Source organism: Rhopalosiphum padi, chromosome 3, assembly GCF_020882245.1.
Source record: "Rhopalosiphum padi isolate XX-2018 chromosome 3, ASM2088224v1, whole genome shotgun sequence".
In the NCBI taxonomy this organism is placed as follows: Eukaryota; Metazoa; Arthropoda; class Insecta; order Hemiptera; family Aphididae; genus Rhopalosiphum; species Rhopalosiphum padi.
The window spans coordinates 61,451,814-61,464,911 of record NC_083599.1 but is presented as its reverse complement, the minus strand read 5'-3'; the positions used below and the strand labels follow the sequence as shown (position 1 = coordinate 61,464,911).

The 13,098-nt window shown below is 24.3% G+C and overlaps 1 long non-coding RNA gene across 1 annotated transcript; it reads left to right on the top strand.

The window, feature by feature from the left end:
• The first annotated feature begins 7,395 nt into the window (after positions 1–7,395).
• On the top strand, positions 7,396–9,038 carry LOC132926392 (uncharacterized). Its single transcript, XR_009661431.1, has 2 exons — positions 7,396–7,875; positions 8,805–9,038. It is a non-coding gene; the product is annotated as an uncharacterized LOC132926392 (long non-coding RNA).
• The last annotated feature ends 4,060 nt before the right edge of the window (positions 9,039–13,098 follow it).

Below are 13,098 nucleotides of genomic sequence, written 5' to 3'. Positions count from 1 at the left end.
TATATTAAGCAAATAATACTTATTTACCATTAAAAACATTCATATATTTCATTTAAGATGACACTGCATAAACTTTATGACGCATGCTTTTACATAATAATTTATACACATATAACAAATTCATATTTTTAGCTGCTTATAAAACATTCAATTCTCATGTTAGTGTCTTAAAACCTTTACTACTAGATTGTAAAATTGATTCTTATTTAGCATTATTAACATTCATATATTTCATTTAAGATGACACTGCATAAACACTATGAAGCATGCTTTTACATAATAACTTATACAAATATAACAAATTCATATTTTTAGCATCTTATAAAACACTCAATTCTCATGTTAGTGTCTTAAAACCTTTACTACTAGATTGTAAAAATGATTCTTATTTAGCATTATTAACATTCATATATTTCATTTAAGATGACACTGCATAAACACTATGAAGCATGCTTTTACATAATAATTTATACAAATATTACAAATTCATATTTTTAGCTGCTTATAAAACACTCAATTCTCATGTTAGTGTCTTAAAACCTTTACTACTAGATTGTAAAAATGATTCTTATTTACCATTATTAACATTCATATATTTCATTTAAGATGACACTGCATAAACACTATGAAGCATGCTTTTACATAATAATTCATACAAATATAGCAAATTCATATTTTTAGCTGCTTATAAAACATTCAATTCTCATGTTAGTGTCTTAAAACCTTTACTACTAGATTGTAAAAATGATTCTTATTTACCATTATTAACATTCATGTATTGCATTGAAGCTGATACTTCATAAACAGTATGAAGCATGGTTTTACATAATTATTAATACAAATATTACAAATTTATATTTTTTTCATATTAAAAAAACTGCAAGTTTAAGTTATTGTACAAGTGTATTCTTTATAAACACTTATTTTACATTCAAATCCAACAAAACATTCTAGTAGATATGTACGATCTTTTTTGTCTTATCAAAATTATTATATCTTATCATCTGTTATAAATTTATATTTCATATCTATTTGCAGTTTTACATTCGTATTAGTATTTAAGTTTCAACTGCAAACTGCTTTCACAAATGTTGTAATAAGAATGAAGTTTGTGTGTTAGTTTTTGTTTGACTATTTCCATTTCTGAATTGCTCAGTGTATTCCCGTACTAGTTGTAATATAAAGATTTTCGTTTTAATTATGGCATGTATTAGTGACATTTTATCCTACAACTATTATACATATTTAACCGACTACATTTTTTCAGATGGTAGTACAGCAGATCACTTGATGCATGCTGAGACGGAGATTCACATTCCTACAACTTGGGAAAGTATCAACATCCTACATTAAACAATGGACTAGAAGATTCTGATAATAATAATGGTTTTATGCAATGTATGTGAAATGAATATAGAATGTAATCGATAGTCAATTAATAGTAGTATAACATAAAATTAGTTTCAAAAAACCCTGATCATTATATTAAGCAAATAATACTTATTTACCATTATAAACATTCATATATTTAATTTAAGATGACACTGCATAAACACTATGAAGCATGCTTTTACATAATAATTTATACAAATATAACAAATTCATATTTTTAGCATCTTATAAAACACTCAATTCTAATGTTAGTGTCTTAAAACCTTTACTACTAGATTGTAAAAATGATTCTTATTTACCATTATTAACATTCATATATTTCATTTAAGATGACACTGCATAAACACTATGAAGCATGCTTTTACATAATAATTTATACAAATATAACAAATTCATATTTTTAGCATCTTATAAAACACTCAATTCTAATGTTAGTGTCTTAAAACCTTTACTACAAGATTGTAAACATGATTCTTATTTACCATTATTAACATTCATATATTTCATTTAAGATGACACTGCATAAACACTATGAAGCATGCTTTTACATAATAATTTTTACAAATATTACAAATTCATATTTTTAGCTGCTTATAAAACACTCAATTCTCATGTTAGTGTCTTAAAACCTTTACTACTAGATTGTAAAAATGATTCTTATTTACCATTATTAACATTCATATATTTCATTTAAGATGACACTGCATAAACACTATGAAGCATGCTTTTACATAATAATTCATACAAATATAACAAATTCATATTTTTAGCTGATTATAAAACACTCAATTCTCATGTTAGTGTCTTAAAACCTTTACTACTAGATTGTAAAAATGATTCTCATTTACCATTATTAACATTCATATATTTCATTTAAGATTTCACTGCATAAACACTATGAAGCATGCTTTTACATAATAATTTATACAACTATTAAAAATTCATATTTTTAGCTGCTTATAAAACATTCAATTCTCATGTTAGTGTCTTAAAACCTTTACTACTAGATTGTAAAAATGATTCTTATTTACCATTATTAACATTCATGTATTGCATTGAAGCTGATACTTCATAAACAGTATGAAGCATGGTTTTACATAATTATTAATACAAATATTACAAATTTATATTTTTTTCATATTAAAAATCAGCAAGTTTAAGTTATTGTACAAGTATATTTATTTTCATTAAAATTCAACACAACACTGGTAGATTTTTATTATCTTTTTTTGCTCATCAATCATCATTATTATAATTTCTCCAACCATTATACATATTTATATGACTATTTTTTTTTTGATTGCAGTATAATAGTAGATCACTCAAGGCATGCTGAGACATTGATTAACATTTTCGGAATTTGGGAAAGTTTCAACATCCCACATTGAACATGGACTTGAAGATTCTGATAATAATAATGATTTTATGCAATGTACTTGTAATGAATATAAAATGTAATTGATAGTAAATTAATAGTAGTGTATCAATTGAAATTTGTTAAAAATATGAATATAGTATTGGTAATCAAAATGAGCTTTTAATTTTCATTCTTAAAATATGCCTCAGTTTTAAAAATCTTGTTTTATTATTTCTGCGTTTTTTTCATAATTAGGTTTTCATTAAACCATAATCCAAAGTATTGTAATTTAAATCGTCTAGTTTTATTAGATGCTTTACGGTACTTTTATTCAATAATGATTCGATATTTTTATGTTCAAATCAGTATTATTTTTTAGGTACGGTTATGTCATAGTCTATTAAAAAAACAGCAAGTTTAAGTTATTGTACAAGTGTATTCTTTATAAACACTTATTTTACATTCAAATCCAACAAAACATTCTAGTAGATATGTACGATCTTTTTTGTCTTATCAAAATTATTATATCTTATCATCTGTTATAAATTTATATTTCATATCTATTTGCAGTTTTACATTCGTATTAGTATTTAAGTTTCAACTGCAAACTGCTTTCACAAATGTTGTAATAAGAATGAAGTTTGTGTGTTAGTTTTTGTTTGACTATTTCCATTTCTGAATTGCTCAGTGTATTCCCGTACTAGTTGTAATATAAAGATTTTCGTTTTAATTATGGCATGTATTAGTGACATTTTATCCTACAACTATTATACATATTTAACCGACTACATTTTTTCAGATGGTAGTACAGCAGATCACTTGATGCATGCTGAGACGGAGATTCACATTCCTACAACTTGGGAAAGTATCAACATCCTACATTAAACAATGGACTAGAAGATTCTGATAATAATAATGGTTTTATGCAATGAATGTGAAATGAATATAGAATGTAATCGATAGTCAATTAATAGTAGTATAACATAAAATTAGTTTCAAAAAACCCTGATCATTATATTAAGCAAATAATACTTATTTACCATTATAAACATTCATATATTTAATTTAAGATGACACTGCATAAACACTATGAAGCATGCTTTTACATAATAATTTATACAAATATAACAAATTCATATTTTTAGCATCTTATAAAACACTCAATTCTAATGTTAGTGTCTTAAAACCTTTACTACTAGATTGTAAAAATGATTCTTATTTACCATTATTAACATTCATGTATTGCATTGAAGCTGATACTTCATAAACAGTATGAAGCATGGTTTTACATAATAATTAATACAAATATTACAAATTTATATTTTTTTCATATTAAAAATCAGCAAGTTTAAGTTATTGTACAAGTATATTTATTTTCATTAAAATTCAACACAACACTGGTAGATTTTTATTATCTTTTTTTGCTCATCAATCATCATTATTATAATTTCTCCAACCATTATACATATTTATATGACTATTTTTTTTTTGATTGCAGTATAATAGTAGATCACTCAAGGCATGCTGAGACATTGATTAACATTTTCGGAATTTGGGAAAGTTTCAACATCCCACATTGAACATGGACTTGAAGATTCTGATAATAATAATGATTTTATGCAATGTACTTGTAATGAATATAAAATGTAATTGATAGTAAATTAATAGTAGTGTATCAATTGAAATTTGTTAAAAATATGAATATAGTATTGGTAATCAAAATGAGCTTTTAATTTTCATTCTTAAAATATGCCTCAGTTTTAAAAATGTTGTTTTATTATTTCTGCGTTTTTTTCATAATTAGGTTTTCATTAAACCATAATCCAAAGTATTGTAATTTAAATCGTCTAGTTTTATTAGATGCTTTACGGTACTTTTATTCAATAATGATTCGATATTTTTATGTTCAAATCAGTATTATTTTTTAGGTACGGTTATGTCATAGTCTATTAAAAAAACAGCAAGTTTAAGTTATTGTACAAGTGTATTCTTTATAAACACTTATTTTACATTCAAATCCAACAAAACATTCTAGTAGATATGTACGATCTTTTTTGTCTTATCAAAATTATTATATCTTATCATCTGTTATAAATTTATATTTCATATCTATTTGCAGTTTTACATTCGTATTAGTATTTAAGTTTCAACTGCAAACTGCTTTCACAAATGTTGTCATAAGAATGAAGTTTGTGTGTTAGTTTTTGTTTGACTATTTCCATTTCTGAATTGCTCAGTGTATTCCCGTACTAGTTGTAATATAAAGATTTTCGTTTTAATTATGGCATGTATTAGTGACATTTTATCCTACAACTATTATACATATTTAACCGACTACATTTTTTCAGATGGTAGTACAGCAGATCACTTGATGCATGCTGAGACGGAGATTCACATTCCTACAACTTGGGAAAGTATCAACATCCTACATTAAACAATGGACTAGAAGATTCTGATAATAATAATGGTTTTATGCAATGTATGTGAAATGAATATAGAATGTAATCGATAGTCAATTAATAGTAGTATAACATAAAATTAGTTTCAAAAAACCCTGATCATTATATTAAGCAAATAATACTTATTTACCATTAAAAACATTCATATATTTCATTTAAGATGACACTGCATAAACTTTATGAAGCATGCTTTTACATAATAATTTATACACATATAACAAATTCATATTTTTAGCTGCTTATAAAACATTCAATTCTCATGTTAGTGTCTTAAAACCTTTACTACTAGATTGTAAAATTGATTCTTATTTAGCATTATTAACATTCATATATTTCATTTAAGATGACACTGCATAAACACTATGAAGCATGCTTTTACATAATAACTTATACAATTATAACAAATTCATATTTTTAGCATCTTATAAAACACTCAATTCTCATGTTAGTGTCTTAAAACCTTTACTACTAGATTGTAAAAATGATTCTTATTTACCATTATTAACATTCATATATTTCATTTAAGATGACACTGCATAAACACTATGAAGCATGCTTTTACATAATAATTTATACAAATATAACAAATTCATATTTTTAGCATCTTATAAAACACTCAATTCTAATGTTAGTGTCTTAAAACCTTTACTACAAGATTGTAAACATGATTCTTATTTACCATTATTAACATTCATATATTTCATTTAAGATGACACTGCATAAACACTATGAAGCATGCTTTTACATAATAATTTTTACAAATATTACAAATTCATATTTTTAGCTGCTTATAAAACACTCAATTCTCATGTTAGTGTCTTAAAACCTTTACTACTAGATTGTAAAAATGATTCTTATTTACCATTATTAACATTCATATATTTCATTTAAGATGACACTGCATAAACACTATGAAGCATGCTTTTACATAATAATTTTTACAAATATTACAAATTCATATTTTTAGCTGCTTATAAAACACTCAATTCTCATGTTAGTGTCTTAAAACCTTTACTACTAGATTGTAAAAATGATTCTTATTTACCATTATTAACATTCATATATTTCATTTAAGATGACACTGCATAAACACTATGAAGCATGCTTTTACATAATAATTCATACAAATATAACAAATTCATATTTTTAGCTGATTATAAAACACTCAATTCTCATGTTAGTGTCTTAAAACCTTTACTACTAGATTGTAAAAATGATTCTCATTTACCATTATTAACATTCATATATTTCATTTAAGATTTCACTGCATAAACACTATGAAGCATGCTTTTACATAATAATTTATACAACTATTAAAAATTCATATTTTTAGCTGCTTATAAAACATTCAATTCTCATGTTAGTGTCTTAAAACCTTTACTACTAGATTGTAAAAATGATTCTTATTTACCATTATTAACATTCATGTATTGCATTGAAGCTGATACTTCATAAACAGTATGAAGCATGGTTTTACATAATTATTAATACAAATATTACAAATTTATATTTTTTTCATATTAAAAATCAGCAAGTTTAAGTTATTGTACAAGTATATTTATTTTCATTAAAATTCAACACAACACTGGTAGATTTTTATTATCTTTTTTTGCTCATCAATCATCATTATTATAATTTCTCCAACCATTATACATATTTATATGACTATTTTTTTTTTGATTGCAGTATAATAGTAGATCACTCAAGGCATGCTGAGACATTGATTAACATTTTCGGAATTTGGGAAAGTTTCAACATCCCACATTGAACATGGACTTGAAGATTCTGATAATAATAATGATTTTATGCAATGTACTTGTAATGAATATAAAATGTAATTGATAGTAAATTAATAGTAGTGTATCAATTGAAATTTGTTAAAAATATGAATATAGTATTGGTAATCAAAATGAGCTTTTAATTTTCATTCTTAAAATATGCCTCAGTTTTAAAAATCTTGTTTTATTATTTCTGCGTTTTTTTCATAATTAGGTTTTCATTAAACCATAATCCAAAGTATTGTAATTTAAATCGTCTAGTTTTATTAGATGCTTTACGGTACTTTTATTCAATAATGATTCGATATTTTTATGTTCAAATCAGTATTATTTTTTAGGTACGGTTATGTCATAGTCTATTAAAAAAACAGCAAGTTTAAGTTATTGTACAAGTGTATTCTTTATAAACACTTATTTTACATTCAAATCCAACAAAACATTCTAGTAGATATGTACGATCTTTTTTGTCTTATCAAAATTATTATATCTTATCATCTGTTATAAATTTATATTTCATATCTATTTGCAGTTTTACATTCGTATTAGTATTTAAGTTTCAACTGCAAACTGCTTTCACAAATGTTGTAATAAGAATGAAGTTTGTGTGTTAGTTTTTGTTTGACTATTTCCATTTCTGAATTGCTCAGTGTATTCCCGTACTAGTTGTAATATAAAGATTTTCGTTTTAATTATGGCATGTATTAGTGACATTTTATCCTACAACTATTATACATATTTAACCGACTACATTTTTTCAGATGGTAGTACAGCAGATCACTTGATGCATGCTGAGACGGAGATTCACATTCCTACAACTTGGGAAAGTATCAACATCCTACATTAAACAATGGACTAGAAGATTCTGATAATAATAATGGTTTTATGCAATGTATGTGAAATGAATATAGAATGTAATCGATAGTCAATTAATAGTAGTATAACATAAAATTAGTTTCAAAAAACCCTGATCATTATATTAAGCAAATAATACTTATTTACCATTATAAACATTCATATATTTAATTTAAGATGACACTGCATAAACACTATGAAGCATGCTTTTACATAATAATTTATACAAATATAACAAATTCATATTTTTAGCATCTTATAAAACACTCAATTCTAATGTTAGTGTCTTAAAACCTTTACTACTAGATTGTAAAAATGATTCTTATTTACCATTATTAACATTCATATATTTCATTTAAGATGACACTGCATAAACATTATGAAGCATGCTTTTACATAATAATTTATACAAATATTACAAATTCATATTTTTAGCATCTTATAAAACACTCAATTCTCATGTTAGTGTCTTAAAACCTTTACTACTAGATTGTAAAAATGATTCTTATTTACCATTATTAACATTCATGTATTGCATTGAAGCTGATACATCATAAACACTATAAAACATAGTTTTACATAATGATTTATACAACTATTAAAAATTCATATTTTTAGCTGCTTATAAAACATTCAATTCTCATGTTAGTGTCTTAAAACCTTTACTACTAGATTGTAAAAATGATTCTTATTTACCATTATTAACATTCATGTATTGCATTGAAGCTGATACTTCATAAACAGTATGAAGCATGGTTTTACATAATAATTAATACAAATATTACAAATTTATATTTTTTTCATATTAAAAATCAGCAAGTTTAAGTTATTGTACAAGTATATTTATTTTCATTAAAATTCAACACAACACTGGTAGATTTTTATTATCTTTTTTTGCTCATCAATCATCATTATTATAATTTCTCCAACCATTATACATATTTATATGACTATTTTTTTTTTAAGATTGCAGTATAATAGTAGATCACTCAAGGCATGCTGAGACATTTATTAACATTTTCGGAATTTGGCAAAGTTTCAACATCCCACATTGAACATGGACTTGAAGATTCTGATAATTATAATGATTTTATGCAATGTACTTGTAATGAATATAAAATGTAATTGATAGTAAATTAATAGTAGTGTATCAATTGAAATTTGTTAAAAATATGAATATAGTATTGGTAATCAAAATGAGCTTTTATTTTCATTCTTAAAATATGCCTCAGTTTTAAAAATCTTGTTTTATTATTTCTGCGTGTTTTTCATAATTAGGTTTTCATTAAACCATAATCCAAAGTATTGTAATTTAAATCGTCTAGTTTTATTAGATGCTTTACGGTACTTTTATTCAATAATGATTCGATATTTTTATGTTCAAATCAGTATTATTTTTGAGGTACGGTTATGTCATAGTCTATTAAAAAAACAGCAAGTTTAAGTTATTGTACAAGTGTATTCTTTATAAACACTTATTTTACATTCAAATCCAACAAAATATTCTAGTAGATATGTACGATCTTTTTTGTCTTATCAAAATTATTATATCTTATCATCTGTTATAAATTTATATTTCATATCTATTTGCAGTTTTACATTCGTATTAGTATTTAAGTTTCAACTGCAAACTGCTTTCACAAATGTTGTAATAAGAATGAAGTTTGTGTGTTAGTTTTTGTTTGACTATTTCCATTTCTGAATTGCTCAGTGTATTCCCGTACTAGTTGTAATATAAAGATTTTCGTTTTAATTATGGCATGTATTAGTGACATTTTATCCTACAACTATTATACATATTTAACCGACTACATTTTTTCAGATGGTAGTACAGCAGATCACTTGATGCATGCTGAGACGGAGATTCACATTCCTACAACTTGGGAAAGTATCAACATCCTACATTAAACAATGGACTAGAAGATTCTGATAATAATAATGGTTTTATGCAATGTATGTGAAATGAATATAGAATGTAATCGATAGTCAATTAATAGTAGTATAACATAAAATTAGTTTCAAAAAACCCTGATCATTATATTAAGCAAATAATACTTATTTACCATTATAAACATTCATATATTTAATTTAAGATGACACTGCATAAACACTATGAAGCATGCTTTTACATAATAATTTATACAAATATAACAAATTCATATTTTTAGCATCTTATAAAACACTCAATTCTAATGTTAGTGTCTTAAAACCTTTACTACTAGATTGTAAAAATGATTCTTATTTACCATTATTAACATTCATATATTTCATTTAAGATGACACTGCATAAACATTATGAAGCATGCTTTTACATAATAATTTATACAAATATTACAAATTCATATTTTTAGCTGCTTATAAAACACTCAATTCTCATGTTAGTGTCTTAAAACCTTTACTACTAGATTGTAAAAATGATTCTTATTTACCATTATTAACATTCATATATTTCATTTAAGATGACACTGCATAAACACTATGAAGCATGCTTTTACATAATAATTCATACAAATATAACAAATTCATATTTTTAGCATCTTATAAAACACTCAATTCTAATGTTAGTGTCTTAAAACCTTTACTACTAGATTGTAAAAATGATTCTTATTTACCATTATTAACATTCATGTATTGCATTGAAGCTGATACATCATAAACACTATAAAACATAGTTTTACATAATGATTTATACAACTATTAAAAATTCATATTTTTAGCTGCTTATAAAACATTCAATTCTCATGTTAGTGTCTTAAAACCTTTACTACTAGATTGTAAAAATGATTCTTATTTACCATTATTAACATTCATGTATTGCATTGAAGCTGATACTTCATAAACAGTATGAAACATGGTTTTACATAATAATTAATACAAATATTACAAATTTATATTTTTTTCATATTAAAAATCAGCAAGTTTAAGTTATTGTACAAGTATATTTATTTTCATTAAAATTCAACACAACACTGGTAGATTTTTATTATCTTTTTTTGCTCATCAATCATCATTATTATAATTTCTCCAACCATTATACATATTTATATGACTATTTTTTTTTTAGATGGCAGTATTATAGTAGATCACTCACGGCATGCTGAGACATTTATTAACATTTTCGGAATTTGGGAAAGTTTCAACATCCCACATTGATCATGGACTTGAAGATTCTGATAATAATAATGATTTTATGCAATGTACTTGTAATGAATATAAAATGTAATTGATAGTAAATTAATAGTAGTGTATCAATTGAAATTTGTTAAAAATATGAATATAGTATTGGTAATCAAAATGAGCTTTTAATTTTCATTCTTAAAATATGCCTCAGTTTTAAAAATCTTGTTTTATTATTTCTGCGTGTTTTTCATAATTAGGTTTTCATTAAACCATAATCCAAAGTATTGTAATTTAAATCGTCTAGTTTTATTAGATGCTTTACGGTACTTTTATTCAATAATGATTCGATATTTTTATGTTCAAATCAGTATTATTTTTGAGGTACGGTTATGTCATAGTCTATTAAAAAAAACAGCAAGTTTAAGTTATTGTACAAGTGTATTCTTTATAAACACTTATTTTACATTCAAATCCAACAAAACATTCTAGTAGATATGTACGATCTTTTTTGTCTTATCAAAACTATTATATCTTATCATCTGTTATATATTTATATTTCATATCTATTTGCAGTTTTACATGTGTATTAGTATTTAAGTTTCAACTGCAAACTGCTTTCACAAATGTTGTAATAAGAATGAAGTTTGTGTGTTAGTTTTTCTTTGACTATTTCCATTTCTGAATTGCTCAGTGTATTCCGGTACTAGTTGTAATATAAAGATTTTCGTTTTAATTATGGAATGTATTAGTGACATTTTATCCTACAACTATTATACATATTTAACCGACTACAATTTTTCAGATGGTAGTACAGCAGATCACTTGATGCATGCCGAGACGGAAATTCACATTCCTACAACTTGGGAAAGTATCAACATCTTACATTAAACAATGGACTAGAAGATTCTGATAATAATAATGGTTTTATGCAATGTATGTGAAATGAATATAGAATGTAATCGATAGTCAATTAATAGTAGTATAACATAAAATTAGTTTCAAAAAACCCTGATCATTATATTAAGCAAATAATTCTTATTTACCATTATAAACATTCATATATTTCATTTAAGATGACACTGCATAAACACTATGAAGCATGCTTTTACATAATAATTTATACAAATATAACAAATTCATATTTTTAGCTGCTTATAAAACACTCAATTCTCATGTTAGTGTCTTAAAACCTTTACTACTAGATTGTAAAAATGATACTTAATTACCATAATTAACATTCATATATATCATTTAAGATGACACTGCATAAACACTATGAAGCATGCTTTTACATAATAATTTATACAAATATAACAAATTCATATTTTTAGCTGCTTATAAAACACTCAATTCTCATGTTAGTGTCTTAAAACCTTTACTACTAGATTGTAAAAATGATACTTAATTACCATAATTAACATTCATATATATCATTTAAGATGACACTGCATAAACACTATGAAGCATGCATTTACATAATAATTTATACAAATATTACAAATTCATATTTTTAGCTGCTTATAAAACATTCAATTCTCATGTTAGTGTCTTAAAACCTTTACTACTAGATTGTAAAAATGATTCTTAAATACCATTATTAACATTCATATATTTCATTTAAGATGACACTGCATAAACACTATGAAGCATGCTTTTACATAATAATTTATACAAATATTACAAATTCATATTTTTAGCATCTTATAAAACACTCAATTCTCATGTTAGTGTCTTAAAACCTTTACTACTAGATTGTCAAAATGATTCTTATTTACCATTATTAACATTCAGATATTTCATTTAAGATGACACTGCATAAACACTATGAAGCATGCTTTTACATAATTAATTATACAAATATAACAAATTCATATTTTTTGCATCTTATAAAACACTCAATTCTCATGTTAGTGTCTTAAAAACCTTTACTACTAGATTGTAAAAATGTTTCTTATTTACCATCATTAACATTCATGTATTGCATTGAAGCTGATACATCATAAACACTATAAAACATAGTTTTACATAATGATTTATACAACTATTAAAAATTCATATTTTTAGCTGCTTATAAAACATTCAATTCTCATGTTAGTGTCTTAAAACCTTTACTACTAGATTGTAAAAATGATTCTTATTT